General features: G+C 40.8%; 1 long non-coding RNA gene across 1 annotated transcript in view; it reads left to right on the forward strand.

Annotated features, from left to right (window-relative positions):
* LOC141733345 (uncharacterized) overlaps window positions 1-720 on the forward strand; it is a 73,388-nt gene extending 72,668 nt beyond the window's left edge. The window contains exon 3 of the long non-coding RNA XR_012584270.1: window positions 560-720. This is a non-coding gene — a long non-coding RNA (uncharacterized LOC141733345). The remainder of the gene's footprint in view (window positions 1-559) is intronic.
* The last annotated feature ends 16,042 nt before the right edge of the window (window positions 721-16,762 follow it).

A 16,762-nucleotide genomic window follows, 5' to 3' on the forward strand; every position in this document is an offset into this window, starting at 1 on the left:
ATCTAGGCTTGTAATTACTTAAATCTTTTGTGAAGATGAGATTTAGGAGTTTTGGAAGCTGTATTGCATGTCTTCTGCGGGCTTTGCTAAATCAGGTGAGGGTTCCTCAAACAGGTAAGCACGTTGACATATCTTTTCAGGACCTCAGAAACGTAATTTGCTTCACCTAAATCTGACCAGATTTGCTTCACCTAAATCTGACCCAGAATCTTTCTGGGGAAAAATGAAGCAATTGTCAGTGTACACCACCAGATTCTGACTCTGAATTAGCCTCCTTGGAAATTATTCAAATGGTGAGAGGGAAGAAATCAGAATCAATCCACAGAGTCTACTGTGCCCCGCTTCTTTCATCCCTCCCAAACCGGGTTTTTACTCCTATTCCGGTGCCTCCACAAAATGGCTTCATGAGTACAGGATTCGGAACTGAGTGACAAATCAATACAGAGTTTAATTCCTGCTTGCTTATTTCCTTTTCCACCTAAGCAAGTTCGTGCTTTGTTGGTTGATTTCAAATGCCAGTATATTTATCTATTTGTGTCTCTTCATTTTTCCCCCAAAGGCAAAAGACGTTCACAGCAACAACAAAAGGGAAGAGAAGTATGAAAAGATTAGTTTGATCAAAGGAATATCATGTCACACCAGAAGATTGATTTTCCTTTCCTCCCGGACTGCCATGCTCCTTCTCTCTCTGCTGGCTGCAAGGCTGTTGCAGAGTTCGCTCCTTGAGTCTCACCATGCCTTGCATGTATGTCTTTTGATTATGACTTGTCTCCTTTTAATATCACACAAACAAGGCTCTGTCATGTCCCAAGTGCTGTCTGACCTGTTTGTTCTGTGCTGGAAAGACAGTTGTTCGGTTATCATGCTTCCCTTGCAGGTAGGAGTCTCGGGACAGGACATTCAGTCCACCTCTCTGCTGTCCTGTCTCGTTAAGAAATAGACACTAGAAAGAAAAAATTTCACATTTAAAGACAAACCAGTGCATGGCTGGATGTCTGTCTTGTTTACACGACCACTGAATCTTAACGTATGATTAGCTCCCCCCGTGCCAGAGTGCAGGCTGGAGTTTTGATGGACAGAGAGAAACATAAAGCAATAATATTTTAACACTTGGTATCAAATCACCTTTTGTTTAATGGGGATAAGGAAACAATCCAGTTTTAATAATGCCAGATCACTCCACCTAAATGAAGTGGGAACAGGAGATGAGAGGCTGGTAAATAGTGTTGCCTGTCAGCAGGAAAATAGGTTTTAATCCTATAAATCACAAAAGGAAATTGCTAAGGCTATATCTCGTACAATTAAGCCAATTTAAGCCTGACTATTAGGGGGAAAAGATTACTCGTAAACTGTGGTATTTCAGTATGGAGTTTTGTGATGGCGTTAGATTCACGCACACAGGGTCAGTCTTCAGAGGCCTGTCTTTCAATAACCTTGTATCCAGGGCTGCTGGGAGCAACCCTAGTTCCATCATGGTTCAATGCTTTCTTTACATAAGGGATATTTGGCTCCAAAATTCACGTAGAATAATACCTGCCACATATAATATCAGGATCTGAGCTATTAGAGTTCATCTGTCTTTTATTACCACGCAGAAAGAATACATTTCTGGGATGCAAAAATGAGGTGAGGTGTACCTCACAAGCCAGGTACAGAAGCATCATCCGACTTATTTCCCTTTCTTCCTGAATGGTTAAAGGTTACATCTCCTGCTTTCCGGCTGCTCCTAGGGCAGTTCCAGAAGGTTGGCATCTTACACTTTGACTCTGGATTTCAGGCTGAAATTTGGTGGTATCAGGTACTTTGGTGTGTACTGGAACATTATCCCTTTTGAACTGGAGTGAGGTATAGTTCTTTGCTCTCTAGCATTTTGAAGGACTCTTCGGTTTGATATATTTTAAATCTGTTATAAAATATTCTTGTTTTCATTTTAGAATAGAGGATCACTTTTGACTTCCCTCTGCCCCCCCGTAAATATTATTTTATATGAGGGAACTAGGTAATTGCAGATATTAGAGATAAAACAAACACCAGTCATCTTTTGTCTAGACAGTCCTGCAGATTTCTTGTTCTGAATAAATTCAAAGATCACAAGCCCATAAGGTTACACTTTCATTTATTCTGACTTTGTGTGAAACGCAAACCAGAGAGTCTCATCTCAGATCCCTGTCTCTTATTCAGCAGCTTCTGGTAGGATTTGAATGGGTGTTTTAAGGATACATGAACTTGATCTAAAAATCTCAAAATCATGCAATTTACCACTTCTTCCTATAATCTGTTCCACTGATTACTTAGTCTCAGTGTTAAACAGTTGAATTTGGTTTTTATTTTAATTGCAGTGACTTATGTTCCTGGGGTTTTTTTGCATACCTCTTGTGCTGTAAAGATCTTCAGCAAGTTACGTTGATTGGCAGGCTATTACAACATTCTGCAGTGTATAGTGAATATAAGCTGATCAAATTCGGCTCAACTTCCAGAGCCAGCTTTCCCAGGCTGCTTATAAATAGTCCACAAGCGGAAAGCAACTTGGACAGGGCAGTTCTTTGTAGATTGGTATCGCCTTATGGATATGCACCAGTGAAGCACCAGCAATCATCTCATGAGTTTAACAAGGCAAAACGTGTAGTTCACCACACATCTTGTACAGAAACTAGTCTTACGTTGGCTATTGGTTTGAAAGATTGGCAAGCGAAGTGTTAAAGTTGCTATTGCAGAGGCTTCTTGCCTGTCAGCTGTGTTCGAGACAAAAGGCATGGTTAATTGAACAGCTAGAAAGGATCTGCTTGTAGAACAGGGTGAGTAATTGAAAGCCAACGGGCTGGCTATTGACCAGCAGGTGCTTGAAGCCATAGAGATGAGTGGCTGCAGCAGAGGCCGTGAGATGCTGGGGAGGCTGGCAGAGTGGGCTTGTAGAGTCTCTTCTGGTTTGCCCAACTCTGGTGCTAGAGAGTATGGGAAGAAGGGCTGCAGGTCCTTCTAGAGTATGTTGCTGCGATTATTGAAGCAGGGCTGGCCAATGTGTTACTAGAAGACCTTTATTTCTCTTTTTTTTTCATCTGTTTTCTCCTGTTCCAGTCAGCTGCCATAACCAGGAACTGGATTTACGTCATCCCTGAGTAGTCTTTCACTGAGAAAGCCTTGCTAAGAAAAAAAAAAGTTGCAGCTATTTGTGAGCTGCCTTTGCAATATGCTCCACAGCTTGAACACCTCAAGTATAACAGATGAATTTTCAATCTTTAACAGCAAACATTCTATATAGCAATATGGCTTGCATTATCAAAGTGGTAATACAGTACAGGTGGGCATTTCTTTTTTGTTTAGGCTGCTGGATAATAAACAGGCATTCTTATTAAAAAAAAAAGAGTAAAGAGGAAGAATAAATTGTATAGGTGATTTTAACAGATTGATTTTATCAGCCCTCCACTGGAGCTTTGATAGCTCTCTGAGTGGCTGCACTATAGGGAACATTGCAAAGAGATTGAGTAGCAACACTTTGGTTTCCTAGAGCAAGCAAACGAAAGCTCTGAATGACCTGATATAAAAAAAACCCAATAGATACAAACATGAAAACGTTTGTTAAATTGTTGTTGCAAAGATTAGAAAAGTTTAAAGAATAAGTATTTTAAATTGCAATCTTTTTGTTGTTTTGTCATGATAAGCTCTGAGAAGTAAAATGAAATAGCAGATGCAGACCCTTTTGTGATGCAGATGGTGTAATCCAGAACTAAATATGAATAAACAGCACTTGTTAAAAGAGCCTTTTGCTGCTTCACTGCAGTCTATTCTGAAAAAATAATACAACGTGTAACAATATTTCATACACTCCTATGAAACTTTTAAAGCATTTTACAGTGTAGGAGAAGCATTATTATCTGTGTAGTGATGATGAGGGAGCTCAAAAACAGATCCTGAAACTGCCTGATACCGTCTAGTTCACCTATTAAGAGCAAGTGCAGTGTTAGTATCTCTTGCTTGTGAAAGCGCATTAGACCGCTCCAAAGATGTCAACCTCCATGATAAAATGGGGAAGAATCAGATAAAAACCTTGGTCAATTTTCCCTGGTAATCAATACAGGATTCACAGAATATTTCATTGTGATCCCAGTCGTTATTCTTGTGTGACTTCTGTGCTTATTTCTTGCTTCAGTCCACAAAGATGATGAATCCAGTTAAGGAGTGCCCTAAACTGATTCTGTTTAAGCATTATAAAGCTTAGTGCAGATCTCTTCTGTATCATCTGTTTCATTACTGAGAGAGATTTTTCTTTCACAAGACTATACACTCCATCAGAGTTTTTTTTCTAAAATGTTTTAAGTTAAATTGATATAATTTTTTTATCATAACTGCAAGGCTGAGATCCAAGCAATAGGAATTTAGAAGTAAAACTATGTATCCTGGGCTACATGAGCACTATCTGACGCTGCTGTTTTGCAGGCAAGCAGTTCCTGTATGAATGCTGGATTTTTTAGAAGTCCTCAATTATGGCTGTCTAGTATCGTTTAGTGTTGTTAGGTTTCTAATTCACTTCAAAATAAATCCCATCATTGGGTAAAGAAATTCATGAAGGTGGATGTACCCTGTCAGGGTCTTTATTCTGATGGAGATTAGTGACTCCACGCTGAATCTCATGTTCTGGCTGATTCAGAGCCTATTCAGAGACAATTCAGATAAGCGTCATCCCAAGTGATTCTGAGAGGAAGAACTCAAAACACTAATACTGGTTCACGTGCCATCTGGCCTAGAGCAAAATCATCTGTCCTCTTTTCCTTTTGACTGTCTGCCTCTTACAGTGGCCATAAAGCTAAAAAACTTCCAGGAAAATTTTAGCTGAAACAGTCACCTACGTGCAATGTTTCAGGTTTTGAGAAGATTTATTTCACGGGAAATGTTTTGGTTTCCAGAACATTTGGGGCTCCCAGAACTGCAGGGCTTAGAGCCCCCCAGCGTCAGGATCTGTACATCCATGCAGCTGAGGGCTAGTCCATGTTTCAAAGGACTAAGTAGTCTTAAGTAGACCCCAGGGGAAAACAAATCCAGGTAGAAAGCATAATGCCTGATAATAATATGTCTTTACGCTTAGATCATAAATGAATTGTCAGAATTAACATATTTTTCCAAGGTTTCAGAAGGTTATAAGTACTGTGGTACCCATCCACCTGATTTGTATCAAGGTATGGATTGCAATATTAGGAACTTGGAAGCGACATTTCAGGTTACAAATTTGAAGTGAGGAACAAGTCAACAGTCCCCTGTAGGGTATTTATTGTTAGGCTGGCTGAACGATTAGCTTCCCTTTAGAAGGCAGCCTACCAAAGCCTGTATTATTTGTTTATCACTATGAAGAGCAGCATTCATCAGCATCATTGAAATTAATATTGGTCTTAAATCTTGTTTTTCTTTACTTTTTTAAGTTAGCATAAAATTATTGAAAATTACATTTTTAAGATACACTTTTTTACAGATAAAGCTCTTCTACATCCAATTATAAATAATAACGATTATTCCATGGAGTCCTTGATAACAGCTCCTGTTAGGCCTGAAGAGCAGTCAAGCAAAAAGTACATTGTAATAAGGTCACAAATGCTGTAAATTACTGGATTCTCATCCTTGCATACATCTCGCAGTGGGCCAAGAGGGTTTCACTTCATTAAATGTGAGAAGTCACAACTCATACTAAATCACGCCACAGCATCTGAATCATTAAATAGAGAACATAAGAAATTGCACCACATGGAGATGTGCTTCTCCTTTCTTCTTAACCTCTTATTTGCTGTCAGCACATTTTCCTCTGACTTGTGTGTGGATTTCAAAGTAACAGCCTGAAGTTACTGGACTATGGGGAAACATCTCTTGCCTGGCCAGAGCGGACTTTGGATAATATGCTGGAAAAAGAAGCCGCCCAAGCAGTCTTTGACAGGGCGGAGAGCTCAACAGCCTGTAAGGCTGGACAAGACTGGGCTGACCATGGGCAGAAATAGAAACAGGCCGAAAGGGCTGAGCTTATCACCAAAGTTGTGTTTCTTCCTAGTCTAGCTGCATGAGAACTATCAGTTTATGGTTTCCATCAGTGTTGCCTTTGTTACAAGAAATTGTTCTGTAGATAACTATTACTCGGAATACACGTTCCTTTGCTAGCAAACCACCCACCAACTTGTATTTTGGATCCTTTTTATGTTCTGTGTGTCTCGGTGTGACCATCGTGTTCCATCATCTTAACCCTGCACTTCAGCTTTACGTGTATGATGGCCCAGAACTACTGCTCAGGATCATAAGTCCCTACTGTGCCACGATCTCAGAGCACTGAGCAGATCTTGAGAGCAACAGCCCATAAATATTAGCTGAAGGAGGTCTATTAGACCGTTGCCAAGGTTCACTGTCCTTGGGCAGCAAAATATTTTTCTCTGCCCTGATCCTCTTTAAAAGCTTTGTTCAGTGCTGGTTCTGTTTCATGGCCTCTTCTCCAAGCATCGTCTTCTGGCTCTGGCTCGATATGGTTCGCTTCATGATCTTATCCTATCTAGTGCTCTTTCTCCCCAATGCGTTCTGTGTTTCTTACAAAGAGAACTACTATCAGCAGTTCATCTGTTTTCCATCCAGTTCTGCCCTGGATAGTTAATTCTGGATCGTTGGAGGGTTGATTGTTTAACTCTCTTGTATAGAAGAAGAAAGTAAATATGACAAAGAAGTGCCCTGCTGTTTATTACCTTAGCAGATCATCAGATCCTCAGCCTTAAATGCCCTTAATTTTGCTTGTGAGGTGGCTGGGTTTTTCATTTTGACTCCAATTAATACCTCCCCTTTTTAGTTGTTGCTGGTGTATTTTTGTTCCTGTCTCTGCATTTCACATCAAGCTTATATTAGCCTAGCTTACTGAACAGAGCCTCACCCAGCATTAACAGCCGAAGGAAACTGGTCTCTGGAGCATTTGTGTGTTGGCAGCAGTTGGGGAGGCAGCGCTTGAGCTGGTGAGAAGCAGAGAGTTCAATTCCTAATGAATGGCCCCAAATCTACTCTTGGCCACAGGCAAATGACCTCACTTCTCGGTTCCTTTTATCCATTGTCTATTTGCATTTGCAGCTTTTGGGGTAGGGAAAAACTCTTTATTACACATTCATACAGCTCTTACCCACGATAAAAACCTCAGCAAACTCCAGGATCCCATGTGCTGCCAGAGAATCAACAGCAACTGCTGGAATCTCCAGGTGCCAAACCTCTTGAGAACCCATTATCTTGCATGAGGTTTGTGAGCGCCCAGCAGAGGGGAGGTGCAAGCCCTGGGCCCTTCTCTCACTGCCGTTTGAGAGACGATTCGACTTGGACGATGGGCCCTAAACTGGGCGCCGAATGCTGGGATTTAGGAGCCAAAAGCAATGCTGCTCTTTGGCAGGACAGCCTTTCCTTTCCATCATATTTGGGAAACTGGGTCTGTTGCAGCCTTCGAAATTAAATTAAAGGCTCTTGCCTGCTGCTGCATTCAACAACTTCTGAATATTTATAGATGATTCTGTAAGACTTCCAGAGGCCTCCACTGAAGGGCAGGCACAGCATAAATGCATCTGACTGCTGGTACGCAGCTGACAGTGCTGTGGCGCTGACCTTTGAGTCACACCTTGCTACCTTTTTCTTAGAGCTTGATTAAAATTAGCTGGTTTTGTATACTTGTCCAATGAAGGCTGCAACTCTTTGTAAATGAGTGAAGCGAAAAATCAGGTTTAAAATTTTTTTATTGACCATTGCAATAGCCATAAGCATTCTGTGTAATCACTGTGGTTATTTCTATTATGGTGGTACGTGAGAAGCAACTCTAGCAGTGGGGAGGGTGTGCCCTCAGTGAGGGCATCCCAGTCATTAAAACACTGGAAAATAGTTGATGGAAAGGCCTGCCTTCTCTAAGAAAGGGAAACTGAGGCACAGCATGTAACTGGCTTATACCGTAGTTTGACTTTGGGACAAACCCCGTCCCATGCTTCTGTGAATCTTTATCATATCCTAGGTATGGATTAGGAGACTGGACAGTCAGATTTAATATCTTAATAATATAACAGGTCCACGGATTTTTAACAGCCAGAAGTACCTTCTAACTAAATCTACAGGACTTCCCTAAATGAGTTCCTGCTTTATATATAGCATCTGTGCTCAAAATTTCCAAGTAGTACTGGCCTAATCTGCCAAAGATTAAATGTCTGCATGTAAAAAAAAAAAAGGGGGGGAGGGAATTTATTTTTTCATTTGAATTTCTCTTAACTTCACCATTCAGGTTTTACTGCTTCTTTTTCAACTGCTATTGTATTTCTGTGCTCCACGTTGGTATTTCAAGAGTGTTATCAAGTCATCCCTTAACTGCTTTGTAAGAAGCTAAACCTTCTCTTTGATGAGCTAAAACTTTAAAGGAAATATAAGAGCATATTTTGGTGAATAGATTCTATAAGTTATTTATTGTTGTTTTAATAATCAGAGTTATTTTGATCAGTTATTTTGAATTCTATTCCCGTTCAGAAGAAAATGCAAAGAAGATGAGAGAAAAACATGCCATATTAGAAATCCAGACTTTGATTTTTGCTCATAAATCATGTGTGGTTGGAACAGAGAAAACGGAGAGAAAGCTGGGTAATAGGATTCATCAAGTTTTGCTGACTTTAATAATAAAAGCTGCCACCCCAAAGAAATAAAATACATTCAGTGTGTAAAGGGAATAAAAATATGAACTCATCTTGGCTAATGGCTCTGAGAAGTAATATAAAGATATGCATAGATTATTTTGAATCTTAAAAAAAAAAAAGAGATGCGTCCAATTTGCATAAAATGTTAATAGTAATCTTAGGGGCAAGAGATTTACTTTGAAACATAGGAATCATTATAGGGAATTGTTAAAGCGGAGTCTTTGTCCTTGAATGTTTTCTTTGGAGTTCCATTAAACATGCATGATGATACCTTCGCACTTTAGTTCTGCTGAGTTTAGCTTTTGTGTACATCATCAAAACCCACCAAAGCTGCCTTTTTGGGTGGAATTCTATTCCATCAAGGTAGAAAAAAAAATAGGTGTGTGGGTAGAAAGAGGTGTGGAGAAGTACATAGAACACCAAGACTAAACCATTTTCCAGAGATCTCACCAGGAGTCTGTGGCAGATTCCAGTAGAGTGTCATAAACATGGAACCATCTTCTTCCTTTTTAATTTCTCCTCTTTACCTGCAAGGGAAGTAGTTTTGTCCTGAATAGGTTCCCTCTCTCCTGAGCAGCCCACCAGCTGCCCTAACAATGCTCTTGGAAGAATCTGTCTCTGGGGAAAGCAAAGCTGGTATTTAACCCCATTCTTACCCGAGATTAAGAACTGAGATTGCACCCAATTCCTGGCTGAGTGCCCTCTGATTTCCTCAGACACAGCTATTTCACATGCAAAATTAGAGACACACGCTGCAAGATATCAATATGCAATTCAGATTTGCTCTGCCAGGCAGGGTATTTATTCCCATCCATCCTAAAGATTCATTCGTGACACCTTTTTAAAGTTACTGTTACATTTGGCTTGCCATCTTTCTGCTTTCTCCACCAAAGGGCGTTGGTGAACTGGAGGCTTATTTGTTAATTACCCCTTTTCTTGGCTTGCCATGTAGGTCTTGTTGTTATTATTAATGCTTTTACAATCATTTACTGGAGAAGTTTCCTCCCTCCTCCTCTTGCAAACACAAACACATTTTTATCAACACAGCTAACATGATTGCAGTTCTGCTGTTATGTTTTATTTATTTCCATATAGGTTTGATTCTATTGCAGTTTCTCATTTTTGCCTGATGTATTATTCATGATTTATACAATATTGGAGCTTGTGTAGGACACCCTCATTTTATTAGCTGTGCTATAATTTTCTGGGATATATAAAAATAAAACACGGCAGGCTCTTTTTTTCTCCTTCCACATTTTCTTTTGTGCTGTTTCCAGGAAAACAATAGCAATAATACTTGATTAAAACAATTACCTGTTTTACTTTTAACACCTTAGCAGCTGAAATGGTATTGAAATGAAGGACCGTTTTACTTACTGATATATACTTAGGAATGCGATAGCTATTACTATCAACACTAGTTCTAGAAATGCATAGACATCCTTGCCAAGGCTGGAATCATACAGTGTCTGGTTTGGTATGTACATGGTGCCCTTTTGGCTCAATCTAACACGTCGAACTACAGCACTTCAATTATATCAGTTGCATAGGTATGGAAAAAAAACATTTAAGGGCTTAAATTTTCACAAGTGCTTTAAGACCAAATTCTGCAATATAGGTACAGAAAGTGAAGTAGCTTTAAGTTACTCCAGGCTTGTTTGGAATTTCTTTTCTCATTTGATTTGTTCACACATGTGGGAATCTGAAGTTGAGAGGCGAAGTGAGCCAATAGGTTCATTTGTAACTGCGGACAGTGGTCTCTCCAGTCTACAGTTAAACCAAGCTGCCTTTGAGCTCTCACAAGTTAAAATTATAAATTACACAACAAATAGTAGGACTAGATAGCCCAGAGAAAGGGATATGATAATACGCTTGATTTGTTTTCTTAAGGAGTCATTTCAGTTCATCAACTGAGAAGCTGCTGTCAGTGATTCTGGGAGATGCTGCAGTACAGGTGAAACGCTGTCATCCTAAATCATAATACTCCATAATCCATGAACTGACAACCCAGCTGACATCGCAGGATTAGGAGGAAAGGGTTGGATGCTAATTTGCCTGAACAGATGTGGCAGGAGTCTGAAATTCTGTCCCACATTGTACATATATTTACTATATTTAATATGGAACTATATAATTTGTGACACCTATTTTCAGTGACTGCGATAGAAGTTATGAGCATCTGTTTTCACTTTCCAAGTTTTGCACCCAGACAAAATGCTGGGCTGGTTTTAGGAACAGAAGATGAGATTCTAGGGCTCATCTAGGTAAGGGAGGTGAGGAGAGTAAAGAGGGGGGGGAAGCAAGTTAATTGCAGTGTGAGATCTAGCAGAAAATCACGGTGATTCTTTCAGCCATAAACACAAAAGCAAGGAGCTTTCATTTTAATAACAAGGACATAAAATCCGTGGAAGGCGTTAAGTCGAGGTGGTTATATTTAAACCTTACCACTGGGGAGCTGATTAGTCTGGCTGAGCCCTCTTTTAAGAGTCGATGCCGGTCTCACAAGCCATGAAGCGTGTGGAGTTCAGCAGAAGTGCTCCTGCGCAAGCCGAGACGGAGCCCAGGGACTGCGAGTGCCCCCAGCTCTACCAAAAGGTGGCAAGACCTCCTTGGTTTTGTGCCAAGGCTTTGCGATGCTACAGATGGAAAGCTCTGATGAAAAAGCACTGATTAATCTGTATCCATTTAAGGCAGAACTGTCTTTATCTGTGCAGGAGCTCCGGGACACAGCTCCCCTTCACCTGTTGGGAGGTAAGGTCCTCTGCGGAGAGGTGATGGCTTGGCTCTGCTCACTCTGCTCACGCTCTGGCGTGAGCTCCAGCTGGCAGGAGATCGTACCCCAAATCTCACTGTCGTGATGTGGTTAGGTTCTTTATTTCTCTTCTGTATTCTTCTGTCATTCCGTGGTTTCCTGCATCAGTGAGATTCAATATACCTCTCTTATTGTGATAATTTTTCGCTTCTTTGGAATGCAGCATTAGGAAACAGTTTGTAATTAGTCAAGCTCACCTTTGAAACACAGTGGAAGTGAACGGAGCTTTTGCACTCTTCAGCGCTGCGTCTCCATGACCTTGCCGTGCTCCTGTGGCTGGATGGGCAGGGAGGGACAGGAAGTGAAATGGCACAAATACTTGGATGTTGAAAAGAAAGTGGTAATGGATAGCAGGCTGTGTGGACTGACTTCAGGGGACTCTTCTCATTTTCAATTAATAGACTTTCAATTAATAGACTTTTATTTTCTTCAGATTTTTTTTGCGTTGTTGATATTTACCTTTTTACGACTAATATGCAAGTGTTCTCTCTCTGAGCATATGTAAAAGAAGGCTTAATAGTCTACTTTCCTGAATTAATCTTTTTCACTATACGTGGCACTTCTGTAATTGTCACCCGAGTTGTTACAGCTTCTGCAGTCTTGTGTAAACACATTACAGTTAATTCTTTTTCTATTCTTCTCACTTCCAGTTCATTCCAGTCACTGTGAAAGACACTGGGGAAAGCCAAGACATTACCCTAAACCAGCACATTTAATCCATTTCTATGCTATGATACTTTTCTTTAGAAAGGGACAGGATCTCTTAGAAACAGCTTCTCGTGTTGCAGAGACGGAGCCTCCCTGCTGCTCTCCCACAGGCTGGCACTTCTAGAGCAACGTTTGCGTCTACCACATGTTAACTCCCACCCTGGCAACTCTCCCCGCAGAGTTCTAGATCACAGAACCAGTTATCCTTCTCCTTTTATTGGTGAATATATTACATCTAAATGGTTCTGTCTTCACATGCGCCAAGATAACACTTTCCCACCCTACAGCCAGTATAAAACTTTATGGTATTATTGACTTGAGCACATCTCAGCCAGACCTTGGTGTTATTGATTTAATGACTATGTCGTCTTCTCCCTCCCCTCTTTATTCTGCTGTATTGTTAATTCTCATTTTATTAGAGCTGCTGGTGCTCTGAGCTTTTTATTGCATTAGTACAAACTTATTTCTATGAGCATGACACCATAAATTATCTGCTGACCGTTCCCATGTTGAATGACAGGGTAATAAATACAAGGAAATTCAAAGAACTTAAACTCAGATCTGTTTGCCCTCTGTCTCTTGAGTCAACTTCTCTCCTTGAACAACTGTGCTAGACCGTGAAAAAAGAGATATAAATGTCACCCAGCATCTTAATACCTGTTAGTAGTTGGTGATGTCATTCAGAAGGGAACGCTTGTGTAGCTGAGTGGTAGAAAGGGTGTCAGGTGAAAGGCACCATCTTGGGGAAGATCTCTAGCAAGGCTTGGCACTGACGTTTTACTAAGTTCCTCTGCAGACTGGAACCACTCTTAATGGCTCAAGAGATTTGTTCCCATCCTCTCATGGGGAAAGAACTTGCTGGCAGTGCAGGCTTGGTAAAATTCTCACCATTGAAAAAAATGAACAAGAAAAAAATACTCTGTAAATCCAGCCCGAAAGAAGTGGTAAGGGATTGTTTTTTGAGTTAAGTTAAATCAGTTCTCTGCAATAATCAAAGAGCTTGAGTGATATCTGGTATATATGTTGTCTAGGACTGTCCTGTGGGATGAATGTGTAGGAAATAATGGATGCTGGGTTACTACTGGTCATGCTCTGCTTGTACTCTGTTAGGTCTGGGGAACCAAGAAATGGTCTGATGGGATTATAACTGGCTGTTAATGCAATGCATGGTCTCATGGAATACATTTTTTCTGTATGACACTGAGGGTCACAGTCATCAATTTAGTATACTTTCTGTCACATACACTGACACTAAGATAAATTAGTTTGTGTGTGTCTGTGAAGAGCTGGAGGTCAGGAATTACACCAAAGGATTTGTTTTCTTCGTTACGTGTTTATGGAATATATGCAAAATCCTACTCTACATCACTAACCCATCCTGCGCAAGCTATGACCGCCCCCACTCTCTCTCACATCGCTTTGGTGCAGAGCAAATTGGGGCAACTAGGGAGCTGGACACAAAGATTGGGTATAAGAGAGTTTGGGGAGGACTTGAGGAGAGACCACTTAAATAAAAATGCCTGGATTCTTTCTAGGCCAGCCTTACACCAGTATAATTCTACAGACTTCTCCTGATTCACAGCAACTGGACAGGACATCCAGTCCCTACGATGTCTTCTCCTCCTCTCTGTGTCATTTAATAACAGAAATGACAAAATATCTTTAAAGAGAATTGTAGACAGTGGGATCTTTCTCTGATTCAAAAATTAAGGTATAAATAGTGTAGGTGGAAGACTTGTGGTATAATATATTCGGTAGAAAGCACTCTTTGTGAGTGCATACATGCACACAGTTATATATTTACAATAGCATAAATGTATTATCTTTTCATATACAGCAGAGTACTATCTGGGCATGAAGGAGATGGCAGGACACAGAAGAATGAGGAAGGCGAAGAAAATGTTCTTGAACAATCTGAAATTACAGTAATAACAACAGTGATTAATTAATTCAGTAAGGGAAGTAATAATTCACCTTGCAACTCCCAAAGCTTGACTGACATTGAATTCAATATGATGACTTGTTAAATCAAATCGCAGGCTAGTCTTAGAGTAAATGTTAGTGGTTAACACCTAGGGCCTTGCTGACATGGAACCCAGGACTCTGAAACTCTATTTCTTGGTTTGTCTTTAAGCAAAATACTTGACCGCCGGTGATGCTCAGAAGGCTCTGATCAGGCAGACTGCAGGAATTGAAGTTATGAAATAAGCGATACATGCTGCAATATGTTCCTGCTGGTGACCCATGAATATACACTTAGCACTTAATTCTCACACCTTTGCAGAGGAGTTTGTGCTGAGAACTTTCAGTCTGTGCAGTTTTTGAGCTGTTTACTCGGGCTGTTTGGAGTGTGTGATTGCTCACCTGAATCACAGACTTTTGCATTCCCACGGTGTGCTTGGCGGGCTGAAATTTTAATGAATAACAGATTACAGACAGCAAATAATGAATAGTGAATACGTCTGCTGCACAAAGATCCTATTGCTTTTGTGTAAATACCTACATTATGGAGTCCCATATCCCAGCATTTCTCCAAATGATAGCCAGTTCGCGAAACAGAGTTATCTGTGCGGCACAGAGGAAGCTCTCTGTTTGCTAACACTGTGTTTCTTATGTAGAACTTTGTCATGAGGTTCCTTAAAGTAGGGAAATTATTCCTGGAAAAAAGTAATGCAACAAGTTGTTTTTCATTTCTTAACGTATGGTGTGCTGCGTGGGTCTGACCGTGTTGACACCAGAGCTCTACACTGACGCTTTTGGAGCTGTGAGTGTCCTCGTTGACCAGATCCAGCGCCGTGGGCTGTCAGTGTGAAACCGGACATGGCCATGCCTTGTCTTACAGGATGTATCTTGGCTCTGGAATGGTGTCTTAAATCTTAAAAGGGAACTTTATGCATTTTTTTAGATTGTCTCCTACCCCTGGCAGTCTCGCTTCTGTTCTGCTACTTCACTCTGTATTAATAGACAGAATAATAAAAGTGCCACCTGTCCAGAGCTTTCTTCCCAGAAAAAAAGTCATTTGTTTCAGTGACTGGCTGTAATTCTACTATAGAATGTAAATGCTTAATGTAGAAGGATGCATAATGTATGCATAAATATTTCCACACATGCAGGCGTTTCTTGTTCAGAATAACTTTTATTAAGTGCCCATCTGTGGCAAAAATCCAAAATGTCAGGAGTGAACATTTACGAAAGGGAAATGGAGTGAGTTGTATGGTTTTTTGTTGCTGTGTATGGAGCTAACACAGATTGAAGCATAATGCAAGCTGATCTGAGTTATTGAACTGCCACCCCTGTGCTCTGCATGTTCACAGCCACTGTCTCCTTGGATAAGGCTATTACAGAAAAAAGAGTAGAAATTCCAAAGGTTGCTGGGAATAATAATTTAGAGACAGTGGAAGGAAATGAGTGAGCTTTAGGAGGTCCTCTGAGTCATTAACTGAGGTCACTTTCTTCCTCCCCTAACACGCTCTGTTCCCTGTAATAAGGCGGGTGCAGTGGGGGGGCTTTACTCCAATACAATCAAGAGAAAACAACTTCCACTCTAGTGAGTATTTAAGCTCAGCTGGAATAAGATAAAGTCACGGATATCAGAGTAGAGTAGAAAAAAAGAATTGTAGAGTAAAACGGGCTGTGTATGAAGTAGGCTTCAGCACGAGAGGACAGGGCCAGTAATTACCTACCAGTACTATTCTGACTAATTCTTTTACTGGGGGACACTATGAAGTACATAACTTTTTAACCCTTTTCTTAACTTTTAGTTCTGTGGAGGCATTGAGAAGTGCTGAAGCATTAAAATTGATTGTTAGAATGCCCTCCTGTAAATCAAGTGTAAACACCAGCGAAGGAGGCCACCCCATTCCTCTATAAGCTGTAACAGCAGTGAGTATTAAAACAGCTCCTGAGTTAGCAACTGCAGAGCCATGAAGTGAATGGACAGTCCCCACCGTAATGGTTATGTCAGTCCAGCAAAGTGAAATGTAAGCCTGAGAGCACAGATGCAACTGCCTGTGTGATTCTCACCCCTTCTAGCCATGCTGGCTGTACCCATCCGTTGTTGGGATGTGAAGCAGCCATGCAGGCTCGAAGCAAGACCCAGCTCAGGATAGTTGCTGCTGGCATGGACCTTCAACACACGTGGACGCCCTCCAGTTTTCTCAAGCCAGGCTGTGTGAGCAGGAACATGAATTTCTGGTCAGGCACTATGTGAACTTGATGTCTTCCCATCCAGAAAGGCGTGTTGACTGGGTAGAGATCTAATTATTTGAAGTGGGAGTGAGAAGCACACCTGGCCTTGAGCTCAGGCTCAGAGCCACAGTTAACTGTGTATGCACAGAGTCTGCATCTGCCTTTTAACAGGCAGGCAAAACAGTCTGAGAGGAGGTGGAAGGAACAGCACCAAAGCGTGCAGTGTTTGCATGGTGAGCAGTTGTCACAGCTTTAAACAAGTTCCCCTTTAACAGCCATCATGATTTTGTAGGCATACGTATTTTTACACACCATTTCTGACCTTAGCTTCTGTGATTCACACTATTACTCATTTGAAAAAGCATAGTGTAACTAGTTTAAATGTGAGCTGTGG

Source organism: Larus michahellis, chromosome 20 (assembly GCF_964199755.1).
Source record: "Larus michahellis chromosome 20, bLarMic1.1, whole genome shotgun sequence".
NCBI lineage: Eukaryota > Metazoa > Chordata > Aves > Charadriiformes > Laridae > Larus > Larus michahellis.